This window comes from Osmia lignaria, chromosome 12 (assembly GCF_051020975.1).
Source record: "Osmia lignaria lignaria isolate PbOS001 chromosome 12, iyOsmLign1, whole genome shotgun sequence".
NCBI classification, from domain to species: Eukaryota; Metazoa; Arthropoda; class Insecta; order Hymenoptera; family Megachilidae; genus Osmia; species Osmia lignaria.
In genome coordinates this window covers 11,450,871-11,463,040 of record NC_135043.1, presented here as the reverse complement: position 1 = coordinate 11,463,040, position 12,170 = coordinate 11,450,871, and the positions used below count along the sequence as shown (strand labels likewise).

At 40.6% G+C, this 12,170-nt stretch overlaps 1 long non-coding RNA gene across 8 annotated transcripts in view; it reads right to left on the bottom strand.

The window, feature by feature from the left end:
- Window positions 1-12,170, bottom strand: part of LOC117609996 (uncharacterized) — a 140,200-nt gene that overhangs the window by 108,427 nt on the left and 19,603 nt on the right. The window contains exon 1 of one of the 8 annotated variants that reach the window (XR_013063172.1): window positions 4,094-4,750. The exons of 6 other annotated variants lie outside the window; for them this stretch is intronic. This is a non-coding gene — a long non-coding RNA (uncharacterized LOC117609996). Of the gene's footprint in view, window positions 1-4,093; window positions 4,751-12,170 lie in introns of those variants that run through there. One more of the 8 variants, XR_013063171.1, reaches the window with a different exon arrangement.

Sequence of the window (12,170 nt, the reverse complement as noted above, 5' to 3'; positions counted from 1 at the left end):
CAGAAGTTGAAAATTGAATTTTTATTCGACCGATATATGTATATAGTTGCAATTGAAAATTAAAACAAGTAGATATTTAATCGTTAATTAAGTTAAATCTTCGGTACTAATTATAAAGACGTCAATTAAAATAAATAACCGAGTCGATGAAAAATTTATTACTGATGAAAAAAGAGCGTAATCTTAATTGGTTGTTTTGAAAGAAAGGGAAACCAGGATCAGTCGAGTGTTGAATGTTGATCGAATCAACGCCGAGACGCTGATTGAAATAGGAGATCAATTAATTGAATCGTTTGATTGATTGGTGAAATGGTAATTGAAATTTAATGGACGGCACTTTCTATCTATTTTTACAACAAAAACGTTCGTAAGTTATTAATTGTGTTGAGCACCTTAATACATTTTTTCAGTTGAATATATATAAGATAAAAGTGATTAATCACTTTTGAAACTATACAACTTAATTTGTTAAAAAACTATAACTCAATTATATTGTGAACTTAAGAGACAACCAGATGAAATATTCGTTTATCTGGTTCTGAGTAATTTATTTTCCTACTTTTAAGAAATATTAAAAATGCAATAGGTTTCATTCTCCAATTTAGAACCTTACGAAATTAATGTACCTAATTAATATAGTATTTGAAATTTTCTAAAAGTTGTCTACTTTTATTCGTTTTCAAAAAATCAAAACAAATAAACTGTAATAAGTCATAAGTACATAAAAGTTACCCCAAGGATCCAAAAGGACCGCGTTATACATATATATAACAAAAATATGTATGTAGAAATGTATTATATGAATCCCTAAATTTCAGGACAAGTAGTAATTATAGAGATTTGAAGGGGTTAAAACTGTGCAGCCGACTGTGAGGCTGTTCAGCCTGCTGCTTCCTCAATGCGCGACGAAGCAGCCGTTCTAAACTGTACGAAGGACGCGCATACCGGAAAGAGGTATAGTGTCATGCCATTCGTGCTACAGCCACGCCAACGAGGCGACTTGGGCCTGATGTTCAGAGGCCCACATGTGTTCGTCACAGCTGTCCTTTCGTGTCGACTCGCTTCGAATATACGCTAGCGATGGGATAACGCGATTCGAATATACAAATATTTTTATATTTTTCGAAATTTATCTATACACTTTATACATATATCAAACGAGTACAGTTACCTAGTACCTTTCATAAGTAGATACTAAACTTGATTTAATGTATGCCATCATTATTAGTTGTATGTTACTGAGCAGAATCAATACTTTGAGAATAAATACATTATACAATACATATCTGAATAGTTGAGGTATCCAAAGTTGGAGTGTGAAAAATTGTATTTTTATAACAACCCCGATAGTAACGCTTAATCTGAAGTTCAAATCTGGTTTCTACAAGTATTTGAAGATTCGAATATTATTACTTTTTGCTAATGAACATCATTCAGACTCCCGAAATCAGATCTGTATTTCATACCGATAATTAACAACTTTGTAACGAGGATTATCTGGAATCTGCGCATGGAAAAGGATGCTTCTTCCCTTTACCTCATGCAATTCAAAGCGTCCGACGGACGACTTATTTGCAAATAATCTGATAGAACGTGAATCCATGATGTTACATATTCAAGACGTGAACCGACATTTTTTTTAACGATGCTTTAGAAAGAAGAAAACGCATATTTGTGGAATCGATGGTATCCAACACGGTTAAGTTAAGTCTCGGCTAGTGTTGGATCATTATTATGGAATCGGCGATCTAGCTCGATTAGATTAGATATAGGTTAAATTTTTTAATTTGCAGCACACAATTGACGTATACAATGGAACAAAATAAAAAGAATACTACTAAATGTTTCCTTTTCTTAGTAATATAAAATAAAACATTCCAATTACATATTTCCCTTATAAAATCTACTTTAATTAGGTAATAATCAGAAACAGCAACATTTTTCTACTTGATTTTGAGGACAGCTATAAAATTTTCCACCATTCTTTTATCATCGTCTATTTTTAAATTTATTTTCACCGATTAGATAATTATCGTCCGAGAATTGATGACTACTGTGCTGATATGTTACGATCTCAAGTAGAATTGATTTTATCGTTATATTGATCGAAAATAAAAGGTACTCAAAACTGTTAAGAAAGAGAACTTCCGTTATAATGGAAAGCGGAAATGAAATTCTAGAAAAGATCACGAAAACATTTTCCTTGCCTTTATATGTATGTATACTCGTAACTTTCTGTACTTTTTTTTCTTCTTTATGGGAAAGTTGTCCCATAAAAGAATAAGATTATTAACTTTAGAATATTGAAAGTCATTTCATCTTAAAAAGGGAGTCGATTCAGAAACATTTTTCTTCATCGGGGAAACATAATTAACGTGTCACTGGCAAACACGACCTGGGCCACGTTTCACGCAGCGCCTCGTACTATTTTCGTATTCTCACCTACAGTGGGTCGGAAACGTATTCGTATTAGGACTCGAAAACATTGAATAGCTTTTATTCGAATGATCCGGATGATTTGAACAATTAATTGTTTATTTCAATAATCAGAATATTAGAATACTCAATCCACTGCCGTTGGTCTATGGTCTATGGTCTATGGTCTATGGTATTGATTCGTAATCAATAGTTCGCGTCATTAATAATGTGATTAAATCTGAATACACCGAATAAAAAATTTCAATTCAAAATAATCCGAATTATTCGTATAATTTCATTATTCAAAATTGGAATCTGAATTTTATCTATATGGGAGGCATTCAAATACACCGAATATTGAATCATCTAAAGAAAGTTTTCACAATTTTTTGCATAAATCAAGTACCTACATATTGAAAGTTTAGCAACCCTAATATGAATAATTATGAGAGTGATTGGACGACGTGATCTTACGACAGGCGGTCCTCTTTGGGGAAGTTTCCGCGTTTACGAAATCGCGGTCGGTAACCAGTTCCCTTCACAGAATGCATATGCGCGTGGCTATGAGCCCAATTCCGTTCAGAAACGATTGGTTCCCTCTTCGACATCCTGACGTATCGCCGGTATTGTAGCTACCTTCTATTCCCGGCTTTTCTCGCAAGTGCCATGATTTTGTTTGCTACATAGATCTTTCCCTGATCGAGCGAGACAGAATATACGAATTTCACACGAGAATTGTTTCCCTTTCTCTGTTCCCTGAACGCAAGCGCAGCATGACCTCCCTCTATGTGATCTGTCTCACTTTATCTCCTTCCATTACGCTTCTGATCCCCTCTGTTTCTCTATATGTATTCTATTTTCACCGATGCATTATTTCTCTTTATATTTTACTCTGTTTGTAACACTGGTAGAGTTTTATTTGTGCGTGAAAGTGGAAATTATTAGCCGGTAGTCATCAATAGTTCCAGCTGTCTGATTCTCCACCGAATTGAAAAACGTTTACCGCACGTTTAGCAACAAGTTAGGGTTGAAGATATTTGAACCATATCCCTTTTTCCATTTAAACGATTACCAATAAAGTGTTCCGCTTAAAACTGTGTAACGTTTGGGAAGAAATGTTTTCAAAGCGGGCATACTTTCGAGGCACAGAAATAGTAAGGTCGAACTGGAGTCTGGTATTAAAAGCGGCGGGCAGAAGCTTGAAACTGAAAATTTAATGCACGAACTGTAATTATATTTAGCGCCAGCTTACATCGATCTCTAACAGAAGCTAAAGCTTTCGAAACAACGTGGAATTGTTTGCTTCAACGTTTCATTTCTCCGTTACACTTAAATATAATTATTCGTAATTTCATGAAAAGTATACTTAACGTAATGGTTGATGGGAGTGGGCGAGACCAAGATGTCATAACTGCCCGCCATCTTTGTTATAACCTATAGATCGTAAGTACTTACTTACTTGATAGAACTCTGATCTAAAAGAGAACTTATTATGTATACATGAGAGAATATGAAAGAAAAAAAAGTTGCTTAATCGAAGTGCGAGCAGCGTCAAAATTTCGTCGTAGGCGTTCCGGAGAGCCCGGTATGTTCGTTGTTACAAAACGTCGGCCTTCGGCCGCTCCCACCAACTCAGACCTCACGATCAGTCCAGAGTTCTCTACTCGTGTATTACCTTGGTTTCGTCATCGGTGCAGACAACAAGTTCCCGGGGTTTGCTCGCATAAAGTTCTAAACACCGTGACGATATAACAAAACCAAACCACTGCACCCGGACTAAAACGGACATCCCGACATAATATGCACACCCTCTCGAGTCTCTGCTTTATCGGCCGCTGATATCACTCTCTGCGGAACTTGCCACTTATTCCCAAGTCCTAAGAATAGGATGAATATCATCTTGTGTTGTTTAAAATTTTGTCATTGATATATTTAATCATTGCGATGATCATCTGGATGACATCATTTAGCGGCTACATTTCAGAAGCGTACGGTTTCTTTTTTATTTCAAAATGGATAACGGTTGTCGTCTACGGTACCGTTCATGGTATATTTATAGGCGCGGCCACTAGTAGGATTAAGATTATTGTACTGTTAGACTTGTTAGATTTTTCCATATAGCAGAACAGGAATTTTCTCATGAACTGCGTCGAATAGAGAATATTCTAAAGCGGCTGTATGTACATTTCGGCGTCATTGTAAATTTAGTCAGTGACTTGAGCTTTGTGCCGAACGACTCATCCAGGTCGAACGGGTTCATAATTTCGAATTCATTTTGAAATCTGTCTACGCGTTGTTTTCGTTGCGAGTGTACCACGCGAGCGTGGACTTCTAGTTTGGCAAACACCGACGCCAGTCAGCGTCGTCGCGGCCTGACACTATGGGCAGACGGGAACGGCCTAGTCAGGTACTCGTACAGAATCGAGTTACAAAACCGAGTTGAAAAAAAGAGGTCTACATTGATGTTGTCTTATATCTCACGTAGCCCCGACGCAAAGCGCAGTACACCAGCACCCATCAGCAACCACAGTGCTGCTGCTACCCGGTGCTGAGTCACTGCTGCGTTGCCGATACAGATCCACGCTATTGCTGGTGTAGCGTTGCCACGTTTCCTGTTTCCCTCCCTTCACACCACGCCCCTGCGCCGACACGCTGTGCGTCCATCCCCGCTTCTTGCCCCAAAACGAGGAGCAAACACGAACGTAACAAAGATGGAGCTAGAATATAACGGTGGAACTGGTGCAAGAGACAGAGAAAGGGTAGTAAGCTCGAGAGCGAACGGGACGAAGAAAGAAGAGAAAATGGCGGCTAGAGAAAGACAGAGGAGACGTCGCACAGCGCGTTCAAATTTCATTGCGTCAAGCTCACGGTGCTCTCGGGCGTCTGCTTAGCACGGAATTCAGAGAAAACGTCGGTAATGGAGTTTCGTGAGATAAACGGCAGCAGCGACGCCACTATGGCAGTAGTATTGGTCCTGCATGCCAGACAAGGTTACCAACAGGGCAACCAAAAAGATGCTTCGTATGTACAATGCTGCTACATGGGTTCATTTTCATGCCCTCCCTTTTCAACGAACACTCGTTACGCAACTATGTTACAGAGTCAAGTGATTGGAGGGAGGAACATTCGATTTGTCCGTTCTTCTTCCAACTGGGTTTGAATCGAGGTGGCGAGTCAACAATTCTCGACTCTGAAAAGGCGCGAAAACAATCCATCCATCAGGGGTGTTTACAACAGAGCGTTGGCCATCCTTCGGTGGAGGCTGGCTGGCTGGCTGGCTAGACTCTTTTCCACCAAGTGTTCGCTTTTGCGCTCTGATTGGTAAACCCGCGGTTCTTAAATCACCACTGATCCCGATATAAGCTCCGACCGTTCAATTATTTTTCGCGTTCAAGGGAGAAACCTGTTTGCTGTGTACTACACGTTCCGGCCACGAGGCTCGGTTACGTGCTTTGTTTCTTCCGTTGATGTTTCAATATTTCTGCGACAGGTAAATTTAATGAACTTCTTTGGATACTTACGCGGGACAATCGAGACGAATCGAGAGCTTCGATATATGTAGAAATCGCGTTTATCTGATAATACGATAGATAATACAGTAGTAACAGATAACGTTCTGTAAGTATCAAGAAAATTGGCATCAGACTAAAATATTCTTGGAGATTGTAATTAACCTTAAGCATCTCAAGGTGTTGGGAAGTTTAAGGTCAGCCTAAGAGAGAGTGATTTTGGGTTCACTTAAATGAAAGTGATTAAAATGGGGAGGAAAGTGAGCAGCCATTTTATTCCTTTCTATATTTGTACAGCCTGGCTCTACAATAATTCCTGGCTCTACATAGTCCCATCAATAACGTCGAATTCTCAACGTGCAGGTCTAAAGGGCACGTGTTGACCAGTTCTCCTCTAACCAAACGTTACGCCAGGAGTGTGAGTGGAAAAGAGAAAAGTGACATGGAAATGGAAAAAAAGACAAACGAAAATGGGAGAAACGAGTGGAAAGCAAGGATGCCGGGATAGAGGAGAGAGAAGGAGAGAAAATACGTGAGGGAATCGTGAAACGGGAACGCCGTGCGCATCGCAATGCAAATGCAACTGACCCGATAAAGCTGCATTGGGTCATAGAAAGGGAAAATACAACCTACAAACGTGGGGCTCCCGCCAAAATACGATTTTTATAGCCTCTCATAGTGGCATTCACAACCGACCAATGTTCCCCTTCGACTTCTATCAAACACCCCCGCGTTTATAGTCTGTCTAACAAGAGTCTGTATACCCAGGATGATATCTTTGTGACAAATGTTATAATATATGAAAAAGAGTACTCTGTCGTATATTTTGTTTTAGGAACTGATCGTTGAATTCTTTATTTGCTTTATGCAAAATTCTGTTCAACTGTAGTAAACGCTGTCTGATACTTAAACCTTATATACTGCGAGCAGCATGCCATTCTTCTTCCACTTGGAAGAATAAAAGATGATGGCAGAAAATAATGAATTTTGAAAATGAATTAAATTTTGTGATTCGTGTAGATTTTATATTAAAATAAAAAAACCTGACACATTTCGAACAGTTTGTTTTGCGGATCATTCATAAACAATTTAGAGATTCAATTGCACGGGAAGCGAAACGTTTCATTACGTTGAAATTTTGAATGGCAGAAAGTCAAAACAGGTATAATAGTGGTAACATAGCACGGCTCCACGGTGGCAAGTGGGGCATAATAAATTTAGGTATCGATCGAGCGGGAAGAGCGCGATCACTGCGACTGGCGCACACCGACGCGGACCACCGCCGCGCCGCGCCGCTACGCGGAATATTGTTCCGCGTGAAAATAACAGGACAGCGTTTTCAAATTATCAACACTCCCCTAGAATTTAGTTTTACGAGTTAGACATGATTGATAGTTACACGACTACAAAATTTAACGATACCTAGTTCTATCTCCAACCCTCCGTCTCCCTGCAGAAACCTAATTAAATTTCAAACAAACTTCGACCTGAATAGTACAACTACCTTTATTCAAAATTGATAGAGAGATATAAATATCCAGACACGAGGATATGTTTATATGAATAGAAATTTAGACAATTGACAATTTGGTTCTTGGATGTATTCGAGCCATATTTTTAAAATAATATTACAATTAAAATAGAGACATTATAGAAATTATAATTCTCATTTTCATGGAACAATCGAAAAGTAAAATGATTGTATGAACACGTGGCTCACAGAGCAAAGATAGAAAGTGCTTACAGACGAATAGCACGAATGGAGAATAGTGGATGGGGGTTGCATGGACATTGGCCGGACATCGGAATGGGAAACGGGTTAGCCGAATGACCGGCGGTCAGTATTATGGGGGTGGTGAATTGCAAATGCGTTCAGTCATCATGGCGAAAACAATTAAAAATGAAATTAAAAAGAAAAAATAGAATCGTACTCTAAGATCAATATTAGTTGAAAGCCAATGACACTATACATTGTGTGAATTTAATGAAATAATTGGAAAGAGGAAAATAAAGAACCAATCGCGAAATTACCTATAATACCTATATGTAACTGAATTTTTGAAGCTGAACATTTCCTTAGGAATGTGATTATTTTAAAAAGCAAAGAAACAAATAAAATAACGAAGAGAATGTTGGCGCGCTTCTCGAATCGCGCATTTCGGTAATCGATATATACGAAACGTGCGCGCGGGCAGCCGAATCGCTTTTAGACTCATTTAAAATGCATCGGAGTACACCACCCACCTCATCCTTTCCTATTCACCTATGCACACTGTGGCCCATGTGGCCCTCCTTGCACTCGTGCGATACATTTCCGAAAGTTTAGATCGGCTTTCTTCCACTTAATGACACGATGGTCCAAAGAATCAAATAATTCAAAGAAGAAAATATTTTTTTCATTTCAACTCATTTCAAGTTAATATTAATTTTTATGCTTTCCTAAACATCGTTAAATAAAATCTCCAACAGGCGAATCTTGCTGTATTTGAATCAAGGAATAAAACTAAACTTTGAATTAAGTTTACTGAATTGATATAAACGCAACCAACTCGAAACGTTGTTGATTCTGCTAACTTCGTTTCGTTGTGAATCATTTCGATTGACTAAGTTTTCAAGTTGAAATGCCAGAAAACTAAAACTACCCATCCATAAAAAGTAATTGACGGCATCAATTATTATCCAGGTATCATAAACGTCCAATCTCCGGCACGATAATACATCGATAGTCTGTCATCAACGTCAGGTTACACAGGGTGAGAAGAGCACAAAGTTACAAAGGGTCAAAGTGCTAATAACACACGGAATTAATTTCACTCGCCTACGCTTGCTCATTGTTAAGTCCCACGGAAGCAAGGAGTTTCCATTAATCAAAACTCTGTTCAAGGTAACTAACGATATCATGGCTTCTCATAAATGGACACTACCGAAGAAAATCATCGTTTCTATTACGTTGTTGTACATACATTAAATGAACAATTTGAAACTATCTGAAACTATCTGAAACTACTGACAGGATTGGATGACATATAAAAGCTTAAAGCTTAATCTTACGATTAGATACAAGTAGCTACATAAAAACTTGATTAATACTCTAAATATAGAATGACTGGTCCTTTGTTGAAACAAACAATGAATTAATTAGTAGGTATTATCCATTAGGAAATGTCCCATTGTTCGTTTCAATAAAGAACCATTCATTCTGCGTTAAGAATATTTATTGACCAAACGTTGTGATGTATTCACTTTCATTGAACTTTCATTTTGAGGTAGTTTTATACATAATCAAATCGTATTAGAATTTCAACGTTTCGAAATCGTCTATTCAATATGCAACAACCTAACACGTAAAATCCCTCTGAAAATATACGAAAGTCGAAATAGAAATAGGTTCGAGCGAATCAACGAAATGTCGAAGGTCGCAGAGTTGTTGATGGCCCACAGAAAGCAACCTAGATCCTTTCGATCGATCAAAGTTTTACTTAGGCAACCAATAATGTTTACAGTTACCGCGTGACACCGCGACCCAACCCCCGTGAAAGTTCGCAAAGCCCGTGAAATCTCGAGCAAAGTTTCCTAATCGTAGGCCGAAGATTCGTCCACCCTTCGGGAGCTTTACTTTCAACAGATTTGCCCTTGTGGATCAAGAGAAACGTTGCCGGGAAAGATTGTTGACCAAATTTCCTTCGTGGAAACTTGATATTCCCATTCAAAGTCCCTTTCTCAAGTGAATTCAAACCCTTTAGCAGAGACTTTGCAAATATCTTAAGTACAGCTAGAAAGACCAAAAAGGAAATATTGAAAAGCGAATAAAACGAGTGCCGGTGTGATGCTCCGTAAGTCCATATCGAAATAGAAAAAAAGTTAGTAGAGCCCGATGAAAACCGCGCGAAATCATACCCCTTTTTCACCCTGTTCGCGCTGTCCCGGCACAAAACGAACCAGCTCTCTCGGCTGGCTCGGTAATCTCACGGCCGATCCGATCAGGGATGAGCACGTAGGTATCTCAAGGAAAAAACGAAGGAGTACAAGCAGCGAGAGGGCACACGGGCAACCAGATAAAGCAGAGAAGATGAACGGGATGAAAAAGGACAGGACAAGGGTAACTCGATGTATATTCGGCGAGACAAAGCTGATCAATGGCCCTAGCTGGCACGGTTGCGAGGAGGATAATGAACAGCGAGCTTTGGTATTCATATTGTATAATCCTATCAATAGTCTTCTTTTCTCTTAAATCTAACCAAATTTCATTCCAAATATTTTTCAATCTAAATTCTCAATATTACCGGCTGTACGAGCATTTATAAGATACGAATTTCGTCTGTAAACGTATACAGGGACATCGGGGATACGAAGAAAAAGAGTAAGTGAGGGAAAGAGAGAGAGAGAGAGAGAGAGAGAGAGAGAGAGAGAAAGAGAAAGGTAGAAAGGAAAGGAAAAAACGCAACGAAGCGCGTGATCGTCGGAGTTTTCTCTCGGAGGTCCCGAGGAGACGAGGCAGAGGGTAGAAAGGTAGAAATAGGGGAAAGCAGCAGCAGCATCCCCTTCTTTTTCTATCGTCGAAGCGGAGGCAACGGTAGCACCGCGTACGTACATTTATTCGAAAGTTCACAAACACGCGGCCAACTTGCACTCTGCTAATAAGTCATCGGTGTTCGTTCGTTCGTTCGTTCGTTCGTTCGTTCGTTCGTTCGTTCGTTCGTTCGTTCGTTCGTTCGTTCGTCGTCAACCTCCACCCCTGTAGAGCTCCGCAACCCCCACCGTAACCTCGCCTCGCTCCACGTTGGATTGAGCCAAACCCACCCCTTCGTGCCCGTTCTACTACCCCTCGTTCCCTCATCCACCCCCTCGTTCCATTTCAGTTTCGTTCTACTCCGCGTTTTCCTTCCCTCTCCGTCCCCCTCTTTCCCTCTCTGTGCACGTAGAACCATCCTCTGTGCTCGCGTTTTACGCCAGTTCCACCCATCCCTCGTCGAAATTCTAACCCACTCGCGCACGCACACAACCACGACTATACTCGTTTTCAAGTATACGCTAAAACTACGCTCCCGTGTACGAATAACCACGCTCGCCGTCCGTGTGAGATTTCGCTTGGGTGTGCCGCTTTCTCTAACCGTGTATAACCGTGTAGTAGACGTTTACACGCAAGCGTACGTGTATGGATAAGTTTTTGCAAGCGCGCTTAAACGAGAAAGCTCCACCATCGCAAGGATCGCGAGAGGGTATACGGTGGCGCAGCAAAGTTTCACCAACACCAACACCAACACCAACGGAACGGTCTAGCAAAACATGTACACGCGGCGCGGCGGACAGATACGGTCATGGTTCGTCCTCCGTGCGATGGCTTCCACCCTCTCTCTCTCTTCCTCTGACCGAGTTACGCTATCGCCTTCTCCATCTCTCCCGTCGTTCGATTTCAATGCGCCACCCTCTCTGTCGTTGTTCGCTTTTACCCCCTTGCTTTTTCTCCGTCCCTGTCGGCAACGACTAGCGGGGTCAAAAACTGGAAAACCGTAGGTGTAACGTGGCAAGTAGAGGAGTCGAGTCGTAGCTTGCATCGTCGTGCTTAAATTACGCGATTAAAACTGCCCGAATCGGTTAGTCGAGATGAGACCGAAATTTATTCGAGACGACAAACGTGCTTTCACGAGGCTTCTTCAAATTTTCTCTCGATAATATAGGGACAAAAAGTGTTGTAATTGAAAAACACATTATTCTAATTTCGAAAGGAAAGTGGACCAAATGAAAGAATGGCAAAATGAAACTGTTGATAAGAAGAGAGGAAGAAGCTGACTCATAGAGTCGAAGGATTTACCAAGCAGCGGTGACGCATGCGCGACAAGGGTACCGGTCCGACTTTCATGATCGAAGATCTAGCCGAACCTAGCCGAACCTAGCGGAAGCTAGCGGAAGTTAGCGGAAGCGGAAAAACGACGACAAAGTTGCAAAACTTAATCGAACGTACCGCGAAATGCGCAAAAAAGGAATAGGCGAACGTGCATGGGAACAGGATATTTTCCCCGCGCACGTACACCAACATAGAGAAGGTCTTTTCCATATTGTGTACCACGACCGCGTATTAAAGCGGCAAGAAACGCCTGGTTCTCCCACGCCAAGCAAAGGAACCAGCGGACGGAGGGTGCACGGAAAGGGGGAGGAAAAAAAGATGATCACGTTCGTTTCTCGCGGTCTGCACGCTCGCGGTACCTTTCGCGGACCGACTTTCCAAGCTACTCGACTTGCTCG